The sequence below is a fragment of the Musca autumnalis genome, unplaced genomic scaffold (assembly GCF_047663935.1).
Source record: "Musca autumnalis isolate F117 unplaced genomic scaffold, ASM4766393v1 scaffold_2, whole genome shotgun sequence".
In the NCBI taxonomy this organism is placed as follows: domain Eukaryota; kingdom Metazoa; phylum Arthropoda; class Insecta; order Diptera; family Muscidae; genus Musca; species Musca autumnalis.
In genome coordinates this window covers 62,224,957-62,244,577 of record NW_027411755.1, presented here as the reverse complement: position 1 = coordinate 62,244,577, position 19,621 = coordinate 62,224,957, and positions in this window count along the sequence as shown.

The following is a 19,621-nucleotide window of genomic DNA, read 5'->3' as shown; positions in this document are numbered from 1 at the left end:
AGTACGAATTAACAAAACTACCTCAATCCTACACTCCAACAGTAACCTTAATTCCAAATTTCGGGATTCCAGACCTATCCGTTCATCAAATCCAAATTCTACCAAATTTAGTACCATTTAGTACTTTTCGCACCCATAATAACGAATTTCCAAATCCTCTTCAATCCTACACTCCAACAGTAACCTTAACTCCAAATTTCAGGTTTCCAGGCCTATTCGCTCAATCACTTCCTAATTGTACCAAATTTAGTAACATTTAGTACTTTCTGTACACATAAGTACGAATTTCCAAACCACTTCAATCCTATACTCCAACAGTAACCTTAATTCCAAATTCCAAATTTCAGGTTTCTAGCTCTATCCGTTCACCCAAATCCAAGTTGTACTAAATTTAGTACCATTTAGTACTTTTCGTATACATAAGTACGAATTTCCAAAACTTCCCCTATATGTCAATCCAATACTCCGGCAGTAATCTTAATTCCAAATTTCAGAATTCTAGCACTATCCGTTCATCTAAATCGTACCAACTTTAGTACTTTTCGTACCCTTAAGTACGAATTTCCAAAACTACCTCAATCATACACTCCAACAGTAACCTTAATTCCAAATTCCAAAATTCAGGTTTCTGGCTCTTTTCGATCACCCAAATCCAAGTTGTACTAAATTTAGTACCAGAACTATAACTGAATTTCTCATAATTTTCAAGAATATTATGTTGTTTTGTTTTGTTCAATATTTATTTTGAAAATTGTGAGAAATTCAGTTATAGTTCTTTTGTGGGGGTTTTCAGACTTAAACCACTATAACTTAGCAATTTGTTAACCGATTTAAAAAAATAATATTTTGTTTGAAAGATATTATTCGCCCCTTTAAAAGTAAGAAGGATCAATAGAAATTTGTTGTTAGAAAAAGATATGTCCGTTTAAATTTAAAAATGTAAGAAACCCAGATTTTCAATACTTTTACCGTTATAAAAAAAATAAAACGAAGTGACCCAAACGAACTAAAGGCATTGCCGTTGTCCATGTATCCCAACACGATATAATTTTGCATCAGAACACTTGAATATTTTTCGGGTCAAATTTTATAGCACAATGTCATTTATCGACATTTTCCGAAAAGTTTGCACATTCTTAAGGCCAAAACTGCCTGAAGGAGCGTTCCAATGCTTTTGCTATGTATTAGAGAGTTTTCAATTACTGTCTTGGCTACAATGTTTGTCTTTGTGTTGGATCAAAAGTCTCAATGGTTTGGCTGTTATATGCCAAAATATCCAAAAAACGTCAATAAAAAACTTAAAGTCAAAATCGGGAGGCTCGATTTTCACGGTAGATATATGGTCCAGTGGACTTTTTTGCTCAGTTCAATCCCAGGAATAAGAAACGCGAAGGGCCCATGAAGGTTTTCAAATCGCCCCGGCCTAATATAGATATTCTGACACCGAAGTGTGATAGAACACCAAAAATGAGAAGACACGTGTCTCTCCGTTTTTCTCTATCTCATCAACTTTCGCGGTTATAGGCCTCCAAAGGTTTGAGACTTTGATGTAGAAAGGGTCATTTAGTCAGGACTATATCTTCCAAACCGTTCGGAAATTTGAATTTATCTCGGAGGCAAAGTTGTAGCTCTTGTTTCAGGCTTCATCTGCAAAGTCAAAATCGCCATGGTAAAATTTCTTTTAAAATCTCATTTCTCATCTATTTTCATTTTACTATCTCTTTTTGGAGTCACAACTCATATATTTTCTAGTTTTATAAATTACTAATTTTTGCAATTGTCCTTTGTGGCAATTATGGTCTATAACAGAGAATTTATATATACATATTTTAAATATCTTATAGGATTAATATTATTCAAATACTTTCTACGTTATCTAACAAATGCAGTTGGTTTATTCTATATTTTATGTTTAAATTTCTCTGAACCATGAGAGCGGGTGTGTTAATTTTTCCCTGTATTCATCACTTCATCATAGTTGCAATGCATACAAATGATGAAAGCCAAAGCTATGTGTATTGCTTTGCTTCAGTAAAATTGTATTTAATAACTGCAAACATGTATAAAGCTATGGTGAAAATCAAATATCTTTAGAAATCCCATTTGGACAACAGCTAAAAGGAAAATCCTTTTGAAATTACACATTTATGCCAAAGGCAAATTTCAAAAACTGACATATTTACACTGTACTTTGCTCTCTGGCTATGAAAACGAAATATTCTTTGGAAGTTACATGAAAATTTTAAATATCTAAATGTTGGATAACGTGAAATTCAAGTGAAAATCAAATAAAGTATTTACTTAGCAGTAGTAATATATTTATTTATTTACAAAATTTGTGAATTACATTTTATAACTTACTTTAAGGTTAGTTTGCAAAAAAGAAACAATTGATTTAAACAGGCAGTTTTAAGAATAGCCGTCTGCCGTTTATGATTGTGCGTTCATACACAGAAAAAACAAAAGTATGAATTTGTTTACTAATTCCGTTCATAATTTTTGTTGTCCATAATTTGAACGTCCCCTTTTTAAAGTGAATGGACAAATTTTTTTACTCATGCACACAATACTATTTTTGCAAAAGTATGAATGCTTTTCTAAAATACAAAAATAAATTTCATAGTTTCTCCTACTTTAACCACTATTTTCTGGCAAAACCGGTTTTTGTGCTTTGCCTACAAAGATATATATGGTGGATTTGCTTCTATTGTTTTTGTCTTTCCTCCCCTCCATCGTATCTACACGCACATTGACTGCGTGTCAACAAATCACAACAGCCTAAACAACCACCACTACTCACCGCTACCACACTAACTAACCACCATAGATTTCGTTTGTTTTCGGAAGACACTCACCATATCAATAGCATTAATTCGCAAATACAATTTTTGAATTACTTTAATATAAATGCAACATCTATAAATTCAAGCTAGTGTTGATGGACTCAGTATGTATGTACGTATGGTTCACATTGTTGTGATTTACAAGATACATAATTAATTAGGAAAATCAATTAGAAGAGAACCCTTTAAAAGAACAGGAATTACAAAATTAAATAAAAAACAACTAATTTGAAAATAAAATAAAAAAATAGTTTCATAATAAAATAAAATAAAAAAACAAAAATTTGTATAGAAAAAATAAATTTTTGAAAATATAAAAAGAGTTTTGGAATATAAGCAATTTTTCTTTTTCTTTAAAGAAGATTATTTTGAAATAAATGAATTTGTTCATATTTTGCAAAATAGAATACATATATTACATATTTATGATTCATTCAAAAAATAAACCGGTATTTATTGCTTTATGAACGAGGTTCATAAAATACAAAAATCTGAACATTGGAAAATTTTTTTGAACACTATTCATATATTGAATGAATTTTTTTTCTGTGTATACTTGTATACGGTGTTATATTCTCATATTAGGAATTCTCTATAATTTAAACAAGTTTTCAAAAACTGTCCTGCAGTTTAAAAAATCAATCAACGACTACTCCCACCATGGTTCTGTCAACATTATATGGGTACCAGGACATAAAGGGATTAGGGGTAACGAGATAGCCAACTCCTTGGCAAGGCAAGCCAGAGAGCAAGCTACGATAAGCCTAGATAATGCTAAAAGCGGCGCGTCTAGAGTTAAAAGCATGGGCAGAAAACGCCCATACATCCCTCTGGAATACTGAAGAGAAAGGGAAAAATACAAAAATCCTCTGGGGAAACCCAGACGAGGATAAAACAAAGGAACTCCTTCAAATGAGTAAAAAAGACATTAGTAGACTGACAGGCATCCTTACAGGACACCTAGGGCTACAAGCACACCTGCACAAAATCGGTTGTGCAGAAAGCAGCGAATGCAGAGCATGCGGAGAGGACGACGAAACGTTGGAACACTATCTCTGTCATTGCCCAGCCTTCGCGACGCTAAGAAACCAATTTCTAGGAAATAACACTATACCAGAACTCCACCAAATTAGGGCAAGCGAGTTCAAAAACTTAAGAGATTATGTCAATGGCACAGAATTTCTTAACTGATAAATTTATTTTCTTTTTAATAAATTAAGCAATAAAAAATTTATTCCCCTTAGGCTTCCGAAATTAGAGCGCACAACAGGCCTATACTGGCTTAAGTGTATGCCCCATACGGGCATGTGGCGATTCTTATATTCGCCCCTCTTTTTCAACCTAACCTAACCTAAACAAGTTTTCAAATACATGACCATGATATGCTTCACGACCGTCCAAAATGTTAATAGCATCTTCTTCTGATAGTGTTGCAGATTGAAAAAATCTCGTTCTAAATTCTCTGAGGACATGACACTCTCCTAAGAAATGTTGCAATGTATTATCCCGGTTGAGATTGCATAACGTACATTTACGTTCTGTTAAAATGTTAAAACTGGTTGTATTAAATTTGATCAGTCCACATCGTGCCTTAAAGATCCATGAAATTTGATCACTAGTAAAAGAATCAGTAAAGTATTTTTCTCCCATTCTACAGTCTAACTGTTTATAAATTCTATCTTGGCTTTGATGTTTTAGCCTCAAGTTTTCTTGTATAACTAATTTTTGTTCGCTACCTATAATGCATCTACTAAATAATATCCACTCCTGTTCGGTTGAGGTATTTGGCCAACGTTGAATCGTTGAGCAAGATTTTTAATGTTTTCTACCCAGAATCCTTCTTTTTCGAACAATATATTTGTTAGTTTCTTCGGTAAACGATGTTGTTGATATTTGTACATTATCTGGTGTACATATTGTAAATGAAGATTTAGTGTATATAAGTGACAGCATTGAACTTTAGTCTCGAGCATAAGGACGAGAAACCAAATAGACTACATCCGAATAAATAAAAGATATTTCTCCAGTGTTACAAAATGTTCGACATATCCAGGAGCAGATGTGCCATCGGACCACAACTTACTCGTCGCAAATATACGAATTAAACTTGCATCGAATCGGACAAAACTGCCTCAAAATAAACTGAATATAGAAAAACTTAAACACTCGGCAATTAAAAACGAGCTACAAAACAATATTAATAGACAATTACAACAGTTGAATGAAGAAAATGTGCACACATTGTGGAACAAGGTGAAATATGTTATAAACACGACTGCAAAGAACATTCTGGGAAAGAGAACATCGTCAAGAACATAAGAATGGATTACCGACGAGATTCGAGAACTATGAAATGAACGAAGCAAGTACACAAATAAAAATTATGAAAAATACTGGGAGATAAACAGGGAAATACGATCCGCGACCCGATCAGCCAAAAATGCTCTATTGAATGCCAAATGCCAGGAAATTGAATTCTTACAAAGTATACATGATGATTTCAACCTCCACAAGAAACTAAAGGAATCCGTCGGTGTATATAGAAAGAAAATATCTAATCCAGTTTTAATTAACGAAAACAATGAAGCTGTCTTTGACTTGGATGGAAAGAAGAAGATATGGGAGGAATATATTACCAATTTTTTTTCTGATAACGAACGATCACCTTATGGAGAGGTTTTGCAAATTTCAAGAAGGGGAACACCTATAACACGGAACGAAGTAGAATGCGCTATAAAATCCTTGAAAGATAAAAAGGCTACAAGACCGGACGAAATCCCATCAGAATTGCTGAAGCTTATTGATTCCAATAACGTACAAGTATTAATCAACCTTTTTAACCACATATATAACACTGGAAACTATCCAGAAGAATGGCTCAAATCCACCTTCATCGCAATTCCCAAGATAAATAATGCAAAGAAATGCAGTGATTTCAGACTCATTAACTTAATGAGTCATGCTTTGAAGATATTTCTAAAAATAATTCATAGCAGAATATATACTTCATGTGAAGCACACATGGGAAATACCAATTTGGGTTTAAAGAAGGAATGGGCACAAGAGAAGCATTATACTGCATTCAAGTTGTAACACAGAAATGTAGAGATGTCCAGAAGGATGTGTTCATGTGTTTTATTGACTATGAAAAGGCATTCGACACCGTCAAACATGACAAATTAATAGAAATCTTGAATACTATTGGAATACCAGAAAACGAACTCCAGTGCATTAAAAGTCTTTATTGGAATCAGTCGGCACGAATTGACGTAAGTGGAGAACCCACAAAAGAAATTACCATATCAAGGGGTGTTAGACAGGGATGCCTTTTATCTCCCCTGTTATTCAACGTGTATTCAGAGAAAATATTCCAAGAAACACTCGAAGGAGAAAACATCGGAATCAGAATTCATGGGAAACTAATCAACAATATAAGATATGCGGGCGATGATACGCTACTGGCAGGGAGCATATCCGGTCTACAAAAACTAGTAGAGAAACTGGCACGTGTAAGTGAGAAATATGGTCTTAAAATCAACATGAAGAAGACGAAGTACATGATCATTATCAGAAAAAATCACCATGCTGAGGTGAACTTAAAAGTACAAGGTACAGAAATAGAAAGAGTGAGAACCTTTAAATATCTTGGGATGTTAATAAACGACAAATGGGATGTCTCGAAAGAAATAAAAAGTCGAATAGAGATGGCGCGAGATGCTTTCTGTAAATATAGTAAAACCCTGAAAAGTCATGACATAAACATAACAACAAAAATACGTTTTATAAAATGCTGTTTGGTCAGTGCTGTTATATGGAAAAGAAGTTTGGACGCTCAAATCCTCTGAAGAAGGAAATTTGGAATCCTTTGAAATATGGATTTACCGGCGAGTACTGAAAATACCATGGACTGCGAAAATTTCTAATGACGAAGTACTAAGAAGGATGAGTATAAGCCGGCAATTAATAACAACTATAAAAAGGCGCAAAATAGCGTATCTGGGACATGTATTAAGGAACAACAAATACATAATTTTACAAGCAATTCTGAAGGGAAAAATTGAAGGAAGGCCAGCTAGAGGAAGGAAAGAAACATCCTGGCTCAAAAACATCATGGACTGGACAGGTTATACCAACGAAACTGATCTGCTGAATGCTGCAAGACACAAAGAGCTGACAACCATTATACAATAAGATAATAATTAAAATGCGATAAATATTAAAAAAAGATGAATTGTACGTTCACTTATATCCGAATAACGGATGAGTAAATAAAGAAAAATAAGGACGTACTTCGGTGCAAAACTTGGCACTTTGAGAATTTTCTTCAACATATAACGGTGCATCCTATTGACTTCATCAAAGTAGGAAAATCCTCACACTTGTGCAGCATATGTTTGTATTGCCCTACAAACAGCTTCATAGACCTTTCACTTCATTGGTATATTTACATCTTTCTTTCCCAGGAAATCAATCCATGTTGAATTCATTGCTATCTTTGACTGGCTAGTTCGTTTGCGAATGTTTTTCGTAAACGAGAGCTTTGGAGTAATAGTGACGCCTAAGTATTTGTATTCATTTACAATTTTAATTTCATTTCCGTTGAACGTCCATTTTTCATTTCGGCTCTGCCTTCCTCCTTTTCTGAATATGAGTATTTCAGACTTGTTCGTATTGACTTTCAGGTTCCACTTTTCACAATAGGTTTCAAGGTTTGAGATCATTCAGAAGTCTAATATTCATATTTTGAATAAAAAATACCTCCTTCTAGGTGTTCATTTATATAAAGCGAGAATAATAACGGCAATAAGAGGCAACCTTGTTTCACCCCCGAACTAGTTTCAAAGTATTCCGACACTTCTTCTCCTGTCCAAAACGCATATTCTGGATTGTTGTATATACATTCAAGCAGTTTTAGAAATTTATACGAAACACCAAGTTGAGCTAGTTTGTATATTAAATATTTTCTGAAGACATTAACAAGAGCCGCTTTAAAGTCTACAAAGAAAGCGTGTACTTTTTTATTTTCCTTCTGTTTAAGGTGCACAATTGAAGCCAGATTATATACATATGTTATCCACCCTTGAATAGCCTTTTCGGAACCCTGCCTGGTATTCAGAGAGCACATGATAATGATCAACCCAATCATATAGTCTTTGCTTTCAAATTCCCATCATTATTTTAACAATGCTATTCAAAAAGCGATTCCTCTATAATTTGACGGTTCTGACATATCCCCTTTTTTGTGGATTGGGAAAATTATGGTTTCCTTAAAAGCATTATCGATGCATCGATGTGTATAAAATTTTGTTGTATCTAGCGACCAACTGTTTGTGCTCATAGGGAATTCTGTCCTCTCCAGCCGTTTTGTTTATTTTCACCTTTCTAAAAATACTTCTTAGCTCCCACAAGGTAATTTCACAGTCTAGAATCGGATCGGAGATAAAATTTTGAGCAAGAGCTCGTGGAAGTAGTTTTTAAAACTGCTTGAGGATATTGATGAGCTTATTTGAAATGATTGGTTCCTTATCGTTTTCACTGCTTTCCACCACTGTTTTGAGTCACTGACATTGTTAATCGTATCCCTTAAGTATGTGTTATGATTCTGTTTGTTGATTGTGGAAATAGTTTTATATTTCTTTCCCGACTCCATGTAATTTTTTCTCTTGCATTATGACATTTAAAGTTATACAATAGTTGTTTTGGTGTAAACACTCTTCTGCTCGTTTTAGTTTTTGCTGACGCTTTTATTATGTTTCCAAGCTCGTTTAATGTGATTTCATCTGATCTGCATATAGTTTTATTTAGATTCTCTTGTACACATTCCTGGTATTTGTTAATATTATGTTTATCCCATAAGAGCTTATGTAACAAGTTAAGTTTCTTAATGTTTGTGTTTTCTGTAGGTAGCTTAAGTTTCAGTTTTATTGGTAAATGATCTGACCACGTTTCATTTTCTACAGCAAATTCCTCCACAAGACTTAACATTTCCTGGGATACTGCGCATATGTCATTTACGGATTCTCCTGTTCTATTTATAAATGTAAGATGTCCTTCATAAGATGTCCTCCACGCGTTCTACCATTTAGAATGAGGAGATTATTGTTTGTGCATAATTCTATCAGCAGATTTCTCTTTCTATTTTTATGTTTGTCCTGGGATTTTCGTGTGGCCACACCAGCAGAAAATATCTCTCCGTAAACTCCACTAACTTCTTGTGTTAATTCCCCTATCCTTACATTGAGGTCTCTAATTAGTATAGCATTAAAGATATCGTTTTCTTCAAGAAGTTTACGGATCCTATTGTAGTCGTTGTCCCATATGGTGGGTCTCCAGTACTGAGGGATAATTGTAAATAAGGGTCCCTGTTTAGAGTGAAACTGATAGCAGTTAATATTTTCATGTTCTATAATGTTGTGCTTTATTCCCAATTTTGAAATTGTTTCACTGACTGCCACCAATTGCTCGACCGTATACATATTCTTTTGTTGCTGCAATATTATACAATTGAAATCCTCGGAAATATTTTTTATATTTTCGAATCTATTTTCAATTAAATGGGTTTCAGTAAATATAATTATATCATTATTATGTAAAAAGTTAAAAAAAGATGGGAAAAGATATTTGTTTTCAATCCCGTTTATATTATATGCTAAGACAGAGAGGATTTGAAAATATACTTTTGGGAATGCATTTAGTTTTTTGACTCTGTTTCACGCAGTAGGCAATCGTAGTTAATATCCACAGATTTTATAATATCACCATAGATCTTTTGCAACTCATCTTTTACTAAGGTGTAAACAGGAAAATGAGGTATTTGTGCAGATAGTGTATGGACTGGGATATGTATTTCCATAAAATGTGTACGAAATGTTAAATTTAGGATATGAAATTTCAGTTTTGTAATGGTCTCTCCCGGCTTAAAGTCGATATTGAAGATGACCCATTTATTTAAAAAATATTTTTTATTTAAAGGGAATTGAGACAGAACCCATGTTATATTAATTTTGTTTTTTTTATACCCTCCACCATAATATTGAGGGTATATTTAAATTTGTCATTTCGTTTGTAACACATCGAAATATTCTTCGGAGACCCTATAAAGTATATATATTCTTGGGTAAAATTCTAAGTCGATATAACCATGTCCGTCCGTCTATTGAAATCAAGATACAGCTCGCAATTTTTAAGATAGAGCATTGTAATTTTGTATAGAAGTTGCTATTACTCCTAGGATGTTTGGTATTACAAATGGGCTATAACGGTCCAAGTTTTGATACAGCCCCCATAGAACGGTACCTCCCGATTTTCGGTATTTTGAAAATGTTAGCATCATTATCACACCGAAGTGGCTGAAATTTGGTACATAGTCTTCATTTGGGGTATAAAACTTTCCACATGAAATTTGTCGGTATAAGTCCACGTCTACATATAGCCCCCATAGAACGGTACCTCCCAGTTTTCGGTATTTTGAAGTTTGTGGCCTCAATATTCCTCCGTAATGGCTGATATTTGGTATTTAGTCTTCATTTGTGGTATAAAACTTTCCATACGAAATTTGACGGTAAAGGTCCACGCCTTCATATAGCTCCCATAGAACGGTACCTCCCGATTTTCGATATTTTGGATGTTGTGTCCTAAATATTCCTCCGAACTGGCTGAAATTTGGTATTTAGTCTTCATTTGTGGAATAAAACTTTCCATATAAAATTTGTCGGTAAATGTCCACGCCTTCATATAGCCCCCATAGAACGGTACCTCCCGATTTTCGGTATTTTGAAGGTTGTGTCCTCTATATTCCTACGAAATGGCTGAAATTTTTTATTTAGTCTTCATTTGGGGTATAAAACTTTCTATACGAAATTTGTCGGTAAAGGTCCACGCCTTCATATAGCCCCCATAGAACGGTACCTCCTGATGTTCGGTATTTTGAAGGTTGTGTCCTCAATATTCATCCGAACTGGCTAAATATTGAGGACTGGTATTTAGTCTTCATTTGTGGTATAAAACTTTCCATATGAAATTTGTCGGCATAGGTCCGCTCCTTCATACATATAGCCCCCATACAACGGCCCCTCGCCATTTTCGGTATTTTGAAGGTTCTGGCCACAATAATCCACCGAAATGGCAAAATTTGTATTTCATTTGAAGAATAAAACTTTCCATATGAAATTTGTCGGTATAGTTCCAAGCCTTCATATAGCCCCCATAGAACGGTACCTTCCAGTTTTCGGTATTTTGTAGTTTGTGGTCTCAATATTCCTTCGAAGTTGCTGAAATTTGGTATTTAGTTGTTGTTGTTGTTGTAACAGTGTTTTATTATTATGTTTGTATTTTCGTTCTCCTGTTCAATCTGACTCTGGGTCTATCTCCAGTTCTAGGAAAGTGGCTACTTCGATGGGATGTAACCACAGATCCACTGGAGTTAGATGAGTAGACTTGGCGGGGCAGTTGAATAGGTGCTTAGTATCTTGCGGTCCCTTGCCGCATACTGGACAGATGTATTGCACTATGCGATCGATTCCCGTCCAATAGGAATTTAGGCGACTGCAATACCCCGAACGTAACTGAGCCAAAACGCTCTTGACGCTCTTCAGCTGCGATAGATGGGGGATGTACTCCGGTGACTGCATTCACACAATAATTGCTTATGGCCTTAGCAACTGTGTCCGTGTGAATGCTGGTTCTCTCCTACATATATTGTTGGACCTCCGTCTCTAGAGCATGAATATCCTTCTTGATATGCCTGGGTGTATCGGTGGCCAGCAGATAGTGATTGGGATGGCTCTCACGGTAACACCCGAGCAAGTACTGCAACGATAGCACCTCATTATGTTGTCATACCGGAAGAATCTTTGCCTTCTCATGTAGATGGTCCACTGTAGATTTGAGGAGGTACCCTGTTGCTGTTCTCAGGGCGGCGTTCTGACAATTTTGAATCTTATCCCATTGCGTGTCACATAAATTCGGGGACCAAACTGGCGCTGCATAGCTTACCACAGACCGACCTATCGCTTTATACGTGGTCAACAAGGTTTCTTTATCTGCACCCCAAGTTCTGCCGGCTAGGGACTTGAGGACCTTGTTCCTACATTTCAGTTTATCGCAGATAACTGTGGCATGCGAGGACAACGTGAAAGTGGTGTCGAATGTGACCTCTAGAATTTTGGGGCAGTTTGTGGTCGGAATTCTGCTACCATCGACCCTGAAATTCAGCTCTCTTCTATACTGCGCCGTCCATGCTTGACAGTATCAAAGGCTTTTGATAAGTCAAGCGCCACCATCACTGTTCTATCACACGGCCTATCCTGGTTGAGTCCTCGACAAATATGTGTGGAGATGGCGTGCAGCGCTGTTGTCGTGCTGTGCTGCTTACGGAATCCATGCTGATGATCGGCAACTTGATAGCTATTTCTAATGCTGGGGAGGACTAAGGCCTCAAGGGTCTTCGCTACAGGTGACAAAAGCGAAATCCGCCTGTACGATTCACCTTTGCTGGCATCCTTGCCTGACCTCAGTAGCGGGAGCACCCTGCCCATTTTCCAGACTTCAGGAACAATAAGGGTGGCTAGCGACTATTGAGAACTTTAGTGAGATACTCCACTCAAGTCTCATCCAGATGTTTCAACATTACCATGGAAATTCCGTCCGGGCCCAACTCTTTGCATGATTTAGCGTTCCAGATGGCATTCGCAACATCATACATTGTAAACTATGGTGGTTCATCCTCGGCAGGAAGAGATCTAATGCGACGTAACACTCTTCTCTTCGCCCTGTCACTCTCGGGGTGCTCGGCAAACTGTCGATTAAAGTAACTTGCACACCTCTTCGGGTCAGTCAACGTAACGTCGCCAAACGTGACTGAGGTCCTGTCATCCCTCCTTCCGGGGTTCGAGAGTGACTTAACCGTTGCCCACAATTTACTTATACCGGCTCCAATGTTGCAACTCTTCAGATGATTTAACCACATGTTCCGCTTATGTTCGCCGACCAGCCTGTTAACTTCCAGTGTCAGCTCCCTGATTCTGGGGTCGTCGGGGTTGGTTCGACGAAGCTCATCACGCTCATTTGCTAAACCCGTCGCCTCTGCTGGGAAATTTTGTCTTATTTCGGGTATTCGACCAGCAGGTATATGGAGAGCGGCTGTAGCATTGATGATGTCTCGGAACGTCCTTTCCGCTACCCGAACATCAGAAGGATTAAGATATTCTCTGAAGCGGTGATTGGTGAACTCTCTGAAACTCGGCCAATCAGCTTTCCCATGATTCACGAATGTGCGGCGTTCAGAGTTGCTAAAATCTGGTGGTCTGCTGATGGAGACAATTATGGGGAGATGGTCTGATCCAAGGGAAATGACGGGCTGCCAGGTGACGTCATTTGTCAGACCAGGTGACACGATGGTTATGTCTGGCGGACTGTGACACGCTTCTCTAATTCTGGTAGGGGCGTCAATCTGCTCAGCCAGTGCTATACCCGTCTGGTCGTTTCGGAGGGCCGAATGCCACATCTCACGATGCGCATTAAAGTCCCCCAGGACCAGACGATTATGACCTACTAATAGCGGGCTAATGTCAGGCTTATAATCTGAGATACAGCTATTTCTCGGCGGAATGTATACGTTCAGCAACTCTATCACAGCAGTTCCACACCTGACTGCTATCCCCATATATTCCATGTACGGGTCGTTAGATGCAGTCTCAAGCGAGATAGGTCTGTATTGAACAGACTGGTGCAAAATGAAAGCTTATCCCCCACCTCCACATCTGGTGCGATCCTTCCTTATTACGTTGTAACCATCATAACGTACTGAGCTGTGGTCGTTCAGCATGGTTTCCTGCACCGCCGCGACCTTGATCTTCTTCCGATTCATAAATTCCACTATTTCATCGATCTTACCTCGGAGACCATTTGCAATTAAATTGCAAAAAGGATGCATTTCCTGCGATTGGAACAATAACGGCTTGTGTGAAATGCTGCGCGTTCGGCTCCTGTTGGGGGGACTGCGGGGAGTTTCGTAATCTGACGACGAAGGAGTTTCGTAATCTGACGAGGACGACTCACTGAGGGCTGTGTTCGAGCAGCATGCAGCAATATAGTCCCTATCGTAGTCTCTCGCGTGGGCAAGTCCAGAGTAACCCCTTAAATGCACCCACTCTTGACATCTATTGCATCTCACCGAAGATTAGATCTGGGTGAAGATGCGGATGTGACAAACCGAGCACAAATTTATTGGTCCTGGATTTTCCTCCGTTCCGACACGGCCCAAAAGAATCCAGAGCAGACATCCCGGGATATGCTGTTCCCAGCACAAAAAACGAAACAAATACAAACACATGTACACTGAGGTGGCAGCCGCTGGCCGGAACGCTTATATTGTGTGGTCCCGGGTCAATCCAGTACAGAGAACCCGCTGCCGTGGGATTGCAGGTACAGGTCCCCGCCTTCATATAGCCCCCATTGAACGGTACCTCCCAATTTGCGGTATTTTGAAGGTTGTGACCTCAATATTCCACCGAAATGACTGATATTTGGTATTTAGTCTTCGTTGGGGTTATTAAACTTTACACCTAAAATTTGTGGGTATAGATCCAGGCCTTCGTATAGCCCCCATTGAACGGTACCTCCCAATTTTCGGTATTTTGAAGGTTATGGCCTCAGTATTTCACCGAAATGGCTGATATTTGGTATTTGTTCTTCGTTGGGGTTATTAAACTTTACACCTGAAAATTGTGGGTATAGGTCCAGGCCTTCATTTAGCCCCCATAGAACGGTACCGCTCGATTTTCGGTATTTCGGAGGTTGTGGCCTCAATATTCCATCGAAATTGCTAATATTTGGTATTAAGTCTTCGTTAGGGGAATTCAACTTTCCCCACTACATTTTTCGGTATAGGTCCACGCCTTCATATAGCCCCTATTGAACGGTACCTCCCAATTTTCGGTATTTTGAAGGTTGTGGCCTCAATATTTCACCGAAATGGCTTATATTTGGTATTTAGTCTTCGATGGAGTTATTAAACTTTACACCTGAAATTTGTGGGTATAGGTCCAGGCCTTCATATAGCCCCCATAGAACGGTACCGCCTGATTTTCGGTATTTTGAAGGTTGTTGCCACAACAATGTACCATAATGGCTTTAATTTAGTATTTAGTCTACGTTGGAGGTAAAAACCTTTCCAAATGAAATTCTTCGGTATAGGCACACGTTCCGGTATAGCCCCCATAGAACGGTGCCTCCCGATTTTCGTAATTCTGAAGGATGTGACGTCAATATTCCACCGAAGGGACTGAAATTTGTTATTTAGTCTTCCATGGGGTTATAAAAGATTCCAGACGAGAATTATCAGTATAGGTCCACGCCTTCATATAGCCCCCATAGAATGGTACCTCCCAGTTTTCGGTATTTTGAAGTTTGTGGCAACAATAATCCATCGAAATGACAGAAATTTGGTATTTAGTCTTCTTTGGGGTTATTAAACTTTACACCTAAAATTTGTGGGTATAGATCCAGGCCTTCGTATAGTCCCAAAAGAACGGTACCTACCAAGTTTCGCTATTTGGAAGGTTGTGGCTACAGCAACCCACCGCAATGGCTTAAATTTGGTATTTAGTCTACATTGGAGTTAAAAACCTTTCCGACTGAAATTCGTCGGTATAGATTCACGTTTCGATATAGCCCCCATAGAACGGTGCCTCCCGAATTTCATAATTCTGAAGGATGTGACGTCAATAACCAACCGAAGTGACTGAAATTTGTTATTTAGTCTTCCATGGGCTTATAAAATATTCCAGACGATAATCATTTCTATAGGTCCACGTCTTCCTATATCTCCCATAGAACCGTAACTTTTGATTTTCGGTATTTTGAAAGTTTTAGCCACATTATCTTACCAAAATATCGGAAATTTTGTATTTAGTCTTCTTTGAGTCTAAAAAATTTCCACCAGAAATTTGTCGTATTGATCGACGTTTTGATATAGGGCCCGTAGAACGGTACCTCCAGAATTGAAGTATTTTGAAAGTTAGGCACAATGTTTTACCGAAATTAGTCTTCTTCATAAACGAAAGAAAACTAATTGTTCCATTTTACTTCAATGCAACTCGTGGTAGAGGGTATAACAAATTCGGCCTGGCCGAACTAAACGCCGTTCTAACTTGTTTTTTATTCCGAAGGCTTTTTGGAATGACAAATTAATTTTCTTAACACAAATCTATCTCAAATAACCTTTATATCCTCAACTTCCGTGCATTTAGACTCCAGTAAATCTGTTCACTTGTTTTATAAAGAAATTCCATATCATCCTCACTCCATTCCACTAGAATTCCTTTCCACACAAAAATTCTCATTGTTTTTTCTCCAAGAATGATAATACACATTAATATGATTATAACCTCACAATTTCTCACGAAGGCATTAATCACGAATTTAATTTATTTCCTGGTTTCTGTGTTGAAAGTTTTTTTCCTGTGCCTTATTTACGCAGCCATCCCATTTGTATGATTTTCATTATTCCCAGGATTCGAATGGCTGCCATAATTAATTTTCGTGTTATTTAAATTCTTGATTCATTTATGAGTGCTCCGAACGCTTGCTTTTGTTCTCCATGTTTTTTTCTCTCTCTCCGATGTTATTTCAAGTGTCATCATCGTCATTATTTTCTCAGCCATCAAAATAATAATTGGGATTGTGATGATAATGATGATTTGTGGGAAACAACAGCGTCACTCACGGTAGTCAGTCACATCCTCAGCATCATTCTCATAGATAACTCCTTTTCTTGCGATAAAACACACAGAAGCCATGTGGCACTACTGTTCGTGTTGTTGTTCTTTGCCGCCAATTATGAGATTCATTCAAATTGGATGAGTTTTTTGTTTCTCTTGCTGTGCTACTCTTTTGATGAGTGGCCAGCAAAAGCTACAAAAGCATTGTGTGTAAGTAATTTCTGTAAAAGGATATATTTTCGCATGAGCTTATTCGAGTGCCTGGTGTGTGTATGTATGTGACGGGGGGAGGGGGATGTACGCATAGTCCCTGTAGCACAAAAGATTTCAGTTTCATATCACTTTTTGGCCGTTGATAAAAACCATAATTCATCAGCCATGATATGGTATGGTACTGGCACAGCCTCGCAATTTTCCACTCTTAATGAAATACCAGCCAACAGACAGCAGGCGGCATAACTGGTATCATGGGCAGAAGCAGTTTTTCCCCACACTGGAAGTTTATAATTCGTATAATTAAAATGGTACACAGACGAGTGCTTGAGGCATGAATTCTTAAATTTCAATGCGTAAACTACGAATTTTAAGCAATTTGAATTTTCATTAATTTTTTTTTTTTTTTTGTATTTTGAGGTTTAAGATAATCAAAGTGCTTTATTTATAAATATAATTAATGCCTTAGGACAGACTTCATTACTATGAAAGTAAAAGTTTTAATTGATGAAAAGTTTAAGAGAGTGTTTTTGCGTTTTAAAAATTAACAAACAAATTTTTGGATTACTAACAGCCTGGTTATGGCTTCACCAACATTTATGTACCACCACATTTTAAAATCTATTGATTAGTGCCCTATGCGAAAAGTTCAACCAGGAAGCGAATTAATGTATTTGATTATTAATAAAATATGAACAATACAACGCAAAACAAAAGGCCCTCAGTCTTCGGCCAAAAGAGGGAGCTAAGAATCTCCGTAGGCAGAAATAATAAAAACTTGTGATTGTGATAAATCGAAAAACTGCATAACAAAAAAGCGGGATGAACAGACTCCTGACGTTGGTGCTGTAACAGTGTTTTTATTATATTTTTACACCCTCCACCATAATATGGAGGGTATAAATTAATGGAGGTATAAATTTGTCATTCCGTTTGTAACACATCGAAATATTCATCGGAGACCTTCAGGGTAAAATTCGATATAACCAAGTCCGTCTGTCCGTCAGTCCGTTTATTGAAATCATGAATCTCGCAATTTTTAAGATAGAGCATTGTAATATATTAATCCTAGGATGTTTGGTATTCAAATCGGCTATATCCGTCTACGTTTTGATATATGCCCATAGAACGGTACGGCCCTAATTTCGGCATTGTGAAGGGTTTAGCTTCATCATCACACTGAAATGGCTGAACGATACTGTGACGACGTATTTTCACTTTGAAGCTGGTTCAGCGGGGCCAGGGTCGTCACAAGAATTTATTTGTTATAGGACATTAGAGCGAGGAAAGGCATACAGTTGATTTTTCTTTAAAACGTTATAAACAATCCTTTATTTATTAGTAAAAATTACACATAACAAGACACTATATTGAGCATTATTATACGATGTTTAGGGCATTTCGGCTGGAGACGAAGTTGGGCATGAAGAGTAGTAAAAATTACACATAACACGACACTATATTGAGCATTAGTATACGATGTTTAGGGCATTTCGGCTGGAGACGAAGTTGGGCATGAAGAGGGTAAAATGTTGATGACCGAGCGTTTGTCGCCGGCTTTTTGGCAGAATAGCGCCCCGATGAATGCTGATTACAGATTTGTTGGCATCGTCATTGGCAAGGTAGCGGCTCGATGAATGCTGACGGAAAAATAGTTGGCGGCGGCTTTGGAACGTTAGCGGCCCGATGAATGCTGATGGAAAATTAGATCACCGTGGCTTTGGAACGTTAGCGGCCCGATGAATGGTCAGCAAACTAGTTGACTCCACAGTTGTGTATACGTCTGAAGCCAAGGGCACGGCAATCCTGCACTCAACTCCAAACACACAAATATGTCTAATGCCACACGCAGAGAAAAAATATGATTGGAACAATCATATTCTAAGAGCAAGATAGTGTATTTTAAAATTCCTAAAATATGTATTGTTGGCGCAACAATATATTTTGTGTCATAATGTTTCCTAATAAAAAATATATGGTTGAAACAACAATATATATTTTCAGATTTTTAAAATACACTATTTTGCTCTTAGAATATGATTGTTCCAACAATATCTCTTCTCTGTGTGCAGAGGCACGGCAAGCCCCCTCCGGACTCTGAACACACACACACACTTTCCATAAATATGTCTGGGGCCAAGGGTACGGCAATCCCCCTCATGACTATAAACACACAACACAAACCAATTTCTGCTTCGTTGAGGGCTCGGCAATCTCCCACTTAACTCAACAGACTAATGCTACACTACTTCCACTTTGGCCGCGGGTACTGCAATCCCCCACATGACACAACAGCCATCAACAGACGACTGTCTCGAGTGTCTGTTTGCACCCTCCTTTTATACATGCTGGTGGTGGCTGGTCATTACACCAACACAGCTAACATAGCTGATCATACGCTGACGTTGTCTCGCTTCATTCCCATAGCTGATGACTTTGTTTAATTTAACTATTGAATGCCAGGGTTACCGATGGTCGTTTTACGTACACGCAGAGAAAAAAATATGTTTGATCCAACAATATTCCAAGAGCAAAATATGTATTGTTAACATATTGTTGGATTCCTCATGTAGTATTGTAAATCCAAAAATAGTTTGTGTCAACTGAACAATATTTCTCTCTTTTCTTCGAAAATTTGTTTCTCTTCTCTCGCTATTCGATGCCGTGTTGAAAAAACAATTTTGGTGAGTTGTGGTGTGTTTGTATGACATGCTGCCTTTACCTTCCCAGCAAACCAAATGTCGGATGTCCGACACGTCTGAACAATATCGGAAGCAACGTCGTTCAGATTTCGTTCCGATTTCTAAACGATTTTTCGGAGCGGAAATAGTTCAGATTTTGTAC